General features: G+C 38.9%; 1 protein-coding gene across 4 annotated transcripts in view; it reads left to right on the top strand.

Moving 5' to 3' along the window:
* The window catches only part of zfhx3b (zinc finger homeobox 3b), a 499602-nt gene that overhangs the window by 28331 nt on the left and 464504 nt on the right, over nucleotides 1-6767 (top strand). Inside the window, exon 2 of one of the 4 annotated variants that reach the window (XM_048546436.2) lies at nucleotides 1617-1679. The exons of the other annotated variants lie outside the window; for them this stretch is intronic. The gene's annotated coding sequence lies outside the window, so the exon portion shown is untranslated. The remainder of the gene's footprint in view (nucleotides 1-1616; nucleotides 1680-6767) is intronic. 4 annotated transcript variants of the gene reach the window in all.

Genomic DNA, 6767 nt, shown 5'->3' with positions numbered 1-6767 from the left:
AGATCAAATGAAAATTTTGGTGATATACTGTGTGTGGTCTGTGGAAATGCAAACTGGTTTGTCTAACTGGCTTTTCTTCTCTTGCTTGTGTTCGGCATCGCTCAGAGTAGTTGATGTTTGAAACCTGAACCCACCATTTTTTATAGAAACAAAACATAGGCAGGATTTTCATCATGATGAAGATGCCTTGACATGGCAAAAATGGCTGAACATGTCTGAAATCCCTTCCCTGAACTTAGCATTTCTCATTTTCGTGGTATAGTGTGTGCGTCATGGAGGCAGTTGACCATTTAATTAATCAGTTTCATCCATTGAGGTCAGATTTTGGAGCCCTTGGTGTCTGGTACCAGGAGTGTGGAGATTAGACCTGGTGTGAGCAGAACTGTCCTCGGTGCATTTCTTTTGGATGTGTGGATACCAATTTGAAGAGCTGAAATACATCTGTGAATGTAGTCCAAGAACACTTTGGGGCTGAGGGGCAGGTATACTTTGGTACTGGGTTCAAGTGTTCTTTTTCAGCTGGTGGTCAGGAAAACGTTGGCGGGAAGCTTTGGTGCACTTTCAAATTGTTCATTATGGGCAAGACTGGGTGTATAGAGTGCATGAACCTTCTTGAAACTGCCCAACTTGCAAGGAGATATTAAAGGCTGTCAAGAAATGTCAGGAGCTATCAGGCAGGAGCTTCCAGGCAGCTGCCAGGAAGTGTTGAGAGCCATCAAGAGTGCTGAGAGCTATCAAGTGGTGTCATAAACTGTCAAGAAGTGTCAACATGTTAAGAACTGGCAGCTTGTCCGACCTGAGTTACAATCCAGCCTGAGTGCCTGGATCGAGAAGAGACAGTGATGGCAGCTATTTTTAAAGCTTAGGGTCATGGAGCTTGGCATGTTCCTACCTCTGTGCACCTGACCTAAGAATGAAAATTAGGTCACAGTGTCACTATTTTGAACTTGATTTTTAAAAGCTGAAAGTATTATTTTTAATTCTGTTTCTGCTTCTCCCAATGTTTGTATCACATTTACCCAGGTTTGCTAGCAACTTTGAGAACTACTATTATCAATTGAATTACCCCCAAATTATATTCTTTGCTTCCCACAAAAACATTATGGCCTGTCTATAATAGATAGATAATATCTATAGTTCTGTTTTACGTACACCAGAAACTGTAACAACCAGATATCCTTAATACTAAATCATAATGTTTTCTTCAAGCGAGTAACTCTTCTGTCCAGGTGATAAGTTTTTTCTATCATAAACTGGGCTGCAGTGGTTGTATTGAACTCTAATCCTGTGTCCATTTAAGGGTGGTGTGATTTGGTAACCTATAAATTTTGTTAGTCTACACAATCAAGTTAAAGATTCCATTTAATTAAATTGGGAAGCTGTTGATTATAAAGAAAAGAATGATTGTCTGCAATATTTTGTAATCAGTCAAGATGACCAGAAGGACAGATTTGTTCAATTAAGGAGTGAAAAAGACCAACCCACAGATTATACTGCTTTACTTCGGGCAGCTGTTTCATGAGGTTGGTAAAGTTAGACCAATTAAGTTTGTCGTAATCCTATCCAATTTAAACTCTCCACAACATTTCGATTAAAATTCCCTTTCTATTTTTCAGTTTGTGAATGGATATTTTCTTAACCAACCTGTTCCAAGATGTTATTGCACACCTCCAGAATAGGTAAGACTTGAACCCGGGTCTTTGGTCCAGAGGTAGGGACACTGTCACTGTATAACAAGAGCAGTCTCTTTTTGTAGTGCTAAAATGTAGTCTACATCACCAGATGGAAGTAGATATTGTGCAACAATATGAAATGAAAAGTGTACATTTTGCAACTTGTACTCATGTTTGTGGACTTGTGAATCCATGCAGTGTGGTGGTGAACTGTTTTGTTTGTCAGGGCTAGCAAAGCTGAAAAGAATACAAAGTGCATATTTTTGTCATTTTATGTGCTGACTGGTTTACATCATTGTTATCAAAGCTGAGATTAAAAATTATGTTTTAGCAGTTCACTGTATCAATAGAGATCAAAATGATTTATATTAAAAATGCCAAAATATATTTATCTGCATTGTGTACTTTGTCACGATCTGGTTAGATTTTGGCTTTGACATGTATGGGCTTCAGTTGTTCTCTTTTGCCTTGTACCATTATGAATTTTTTCTTTTGTTTTTTTCTTACGATTAGCTTGGGCTAGACTTGCTCACCTTCATTCAACCTTTTATTTGTGTTTTTATGACAGTGTTGCATTTTTGGAAGAAAAATAATTTACGTTGAGCTGTTAGATATCAAATTGTCAACATTATTTATTAAATCATTTAGGCCTTCTTTAAAATTTCAAAATATTTGCTTTAAAAGTTCCACTGTACTGCAATCTTTGAAAAATAGTGGTTAATAATCATTCTCCAGTTATTCAGATTACCGCTAGCATTGTACAAGCACTAAAGTGTATAAAATGGAAACAACTGAACTATATTTGGGTTGCTAATGGAAATAGTATTTTAGAATATTGAGGATGAGATTACATATTCTAGTTATCCTGTAACCAAATGCGCTTGCTGCAGTAGATCCCTCCCCCATCACAAGGTGGCTGATTGCAAATGTACAGTAAAATCTCAACAAGTCAAATCACAGGGGATCCTGTGTTCATGTTTGACAGAGCTTTGAAATAGCTGAGGAGGCTGCTATGGAATACAATTTTCCTGCAAATATGCTACAAAAAGAAATGAAAACACAATGACACAGTGTTCCAAGAGTGAGAAACTCCAGTTGTGTGGATAATTTGGAGAAGTTGAAACTGTTCTCCTTTGAGAGAAGAAGGCTGAGAGGAGATTTGGTGGAAGTTTTCAAAATCCTGAGTGGCCTAGATGCAGTAGATAGGGAGAAGCTGTTCCAGCTTGTAAAAGAAGAAAGGACAAGAGAGCAGAGTTTAAAATGATGTGTAGATGAAGCAAGATTGATAGGAGAAAAAAATGTTCTCAGCGAGTTGTTAGGGTATGGAATGCACTGCCTAGAAATTTGGTGGGGGCAGTTTCAATTGAGTCATTCAAGACAGCTTTTGATGATTATTTGGATTTACATGGTGTGTAAGGAGGAATATGAGGAAAAGGCAGGAGGTTGGAATTAGTGATAGAACTGGTAAAGGCAGGATGGTCTCCTTGGGTGTCATAACAATTCTTTGATTCTGTGTCACTGTAAATATGTGAAAAAATTATTTTGTTTTGTTCAAACCTTATGATGACCTGACCCCCATACAGTAAAAGGCATTGAAAAATGTTGAGACTTTTCTTTGGAGAAACTCAGTAATTGTTTTCAGTTTGGCATACTGTTCTTGGTTAGTTGCGATATGGTTTATCATGTCACCTAATGTAGTCAAATACATTTTCTGTGTTTTTATGCTGTATTATGAAATCACAGAGCATCTGTATAGTCTTTGTGGCTTCAGCTAGGAAAAAGGCTGCTGAGTAAGTGGACATCCATCCAACTGTTCAGGGTTATCGGCTTCCGCTGGCTCTTTGGTTGAAGAATGTACTACATTTACTGGTATCTCATTTTTCAGTTGCTTTAAGCAGTACACAATGCTGAACACCTTGATGTAAATGGCCGTTGTTTTCTGTGCGAGAATTTCCACGTTGGCTGGCCTGACCCAGCTGCTCCTCATTCTCAGCATTTTATACAATCTTAGCTAGTTTGAATCCAACATGACAGAAGCAGTTAATAATTGAAGCTCCCACCACCATCTTCCACACTTTCTTTTTTGTGACTGTGGCCTGGAATGGTTAGATTGCACTGCTGTTCTTTTTTTATTGATGGCCTCTATAAGTTGAGAGATCACCTGCCTGTGATAATCCTAAACATCACCGATCCATTGGCAGGAGCTAAGTAATGGTATTGGGAGGCCAGAATGTCACCTTGACACTCTGGAGGCCAGCAGTACCAAGACACAGTGAGCAGTTGACAATACCACTGACATGTCCTTGCATTGTTTTCCACCATTACACATTTCATTTTTAAATATTAAAGTGACGCCCGGTCCAAGGTGGAAAAACAATGCAATTTCACCTGCAATAAAAGGGACTTTTAGCATTTTTTAGCCAGTCATCCATAATGCTGCTGTAACTTACACATCCTCATGGCCAACTGTGCAGAAGATGATACTGTGCCTTTTTAAATTGGTGCTACCATCCCTTTGCAGTCAGAAGTGATGTCCTTGTGGTGCAGCCTGTTGCCAGGCCAACACTCTTTTTCTGTAGGATTTCACCAGAAATAGGAACCTTCCCTGCTTGCATTAGCCTTGCCTAACTCCACTCTGGTTGTCGTGGTTGTATGACAAAAATGCACGGGTTCGGTGAATCTGGCGTTACCAGCAGGACCTTGAACTATTCATGGGTATTCTTATATTTGATGCCCCATTTGGCCAATAGGAGTAGCTGGTAACTTTGCTACCACAGGAGTTTTGGGTTATTCAAGTTTGACTCATCATGATTTCAGTATATATTACTTCCAAACTCCTTCACTACTGGAGGCTCTGTATAAATCTATGTGAGGCTCGTTTACAATTTTATTTTTAAATAAATTCAGTGGCCAGATTTATCAAAACAAAATTATAATTTAAAATAATCTCGAGGACTGCAATATCTATTCCAGGACATACTGGTTTATAAGGTTACAAATATGTTGGCCTTGTAAAAATATTAGTTAACTAGACTGGCTAGGGGCAGAACCAGCTGTAATTGCAAATGTATAATATGAATGCACACAATTTATTTCTTGTGCAAACACACATATATTGTGTAGCTATAGAATTTCATCAAACCCTCCAGTGATCAGTAACAGGTGCAATTTATCTCACTTTATAACAGTTTTCATACTGTGCAGTAGGTCATCTAAAATCTATACTGAGCAATTTGTATTAGCTTTACCACACAGAAAGAGAGAAAGACAGAGAGAAACTATCTGAACAAATACTACTAATAGATACTTACAAATCCTACAAATAACAGCCATGTTAAAATGGTAAGTACACAATTGGCATGATGTCACTCAGTCATTATTGAATTCAGCATCTATTTGCACCAAACGAATATGATTTGATAAAAAGAATGGTCCTTAGGGCATGGTATACAGTGGCTGAAAATATAAAGTTAGCAGCTCAGTTGTCAAGAATCTGTGCAGCTAGAGGTCTTTGGATTTAGGGAAGCTTTCTTCAGAATAATGTGGAATTTCTCTATCGTTTTTCTTTCAAAGCAGAAGCTTGAGCCTAACTTGATGAATATGCCATTTTTCTTGTTGTATTGTTGATGAACACATGTAATTGGTTAAGGCTGTTAGCATATTTAATGAGGGAGGCTGCCCTGGATGAGTTCTCTTTTGTTTATGTCAGTGGCTTTGTTCAGAAATTAATTCAAAGGCTTAGGGTTTGGTGGCTGGTACTTCTTAAATGGAATGTTAATATATTCAGGCTGACAGTCTGTGGACCAGACATGCTTAAGTTTTATGATGACAAGACAATTAAATGGAGATGTTTTCAGGAAGGAAATAATACCTGGACATTAAGACACAGCCTCACCAAGTTTAAGAGCTAATTTAGTACGTATAGTTGCAACATGGAAACATTTGATGAAGTAAATCATGATCCACTTTGGTTGCATTTTTAGTTTCACGTGGAGAAGAGATGAGTCTACTAGGAATTGCCTAAGTGACCTAGAACACGATAACATAAGGATTTGCAAGAGAGATCTTTTATCCAAAAATGTTGATTTTTGAGCTGTATTGAAGGAACAGCAGAATGGGTTTTAGTTCATGACGGAATTAATCCAGTTATGGAAACTGATTAGCATGTAAGTAGTGCTTCTCAGGATCACTGCCATTTCAGAGTGCTTCACAGCCAATGACATCTTTTTTGTAATAATGTCACTGTTGTATGCAGAAAATCAGCAGAAAAGTTGTGTCAGCAAACTTCCACAAACAGTCATATGAAAATAACCAAATAGTCTGTTTTTTGTAATGTTTTCCAAGGGATAACTGTCAGTCAGAACACTGGGAGTAACTCTTCATTGAAAAACTGCCATGCGATATTTTACATCCAGTAAAACAGGCAGTTGGGGTCTATGGTTTAATGCTTCATCCAAGAGCCAGCATCTTCAAATGTGCAGTGTTCCCTCAATCTGCACTGGACTGTCAGTATTAACTTTTCTTGCCCTGGAGTGAGCCTGAAATTATGTCATTCATTGGTGAGTATGCTACAATATAAGCGTGACATGCTTTATATTTTAGCTTACTAAGTATTTAATGTTACAATCAGTGCCATTTCTCCACACTTGTTGGACAATCAAATGATCCTCTGTACTATAAGAAATAATGGGAACTGCAGATGCTGGAGAATCCAAGATAACAAAGTGTGAAGCTGGATGAACACAGCAGGCCAAGCAGCATCTCAGGAGCACAAAAGCTGACGTTTCGTGCCTAGAGACTTCATCAGAGACGGGGATCGGGAGAGGGTTCTGGAATAAATAGCGAGAGAAGGGGAGGTGGAGTGAAGATGGAGAGAAAAGAAGATAGGTGGAGAGGACAGTATAGGTGGGGAGGTGGGGAGGGGATAGGTCAGTCCAGGGAAGACGGACAGGTCAAGGAGGCGGGATGAGGTTAGTAGGTAGGAAATGGAGGTGCGGCTTGAGGTGGGAGGAAGGGATAGGTGAGCGGAAGAACAGCTTAGGGAGGTGGGGACAGGCTGGGCTGGTTTTGGGATGCAGTGGGGGGAGGGGAGAT

This window comes from Stegostoma tigrinum, chromosome 16, assembly GCF_030684315.1.
Source record: "Stegostoma tigrinum isolate sSteTig4 chromosome 16, sSteTig4.hap1, whole genome shotgun sequence".
In the NCBI taxonomy this organism is placed as follows: Eukaryota; Metazoa; Chordata; class Chondrichthyes; order Orectolobiformes; family Stegostomatidae; genus Stegostoma; species Stegostoma tigrinum.
The sequence above is the reverse complement of the archived record's forward strand: the minus strand, read 5'-3'. Positions and strand labels throughout refer to the sequence as shown.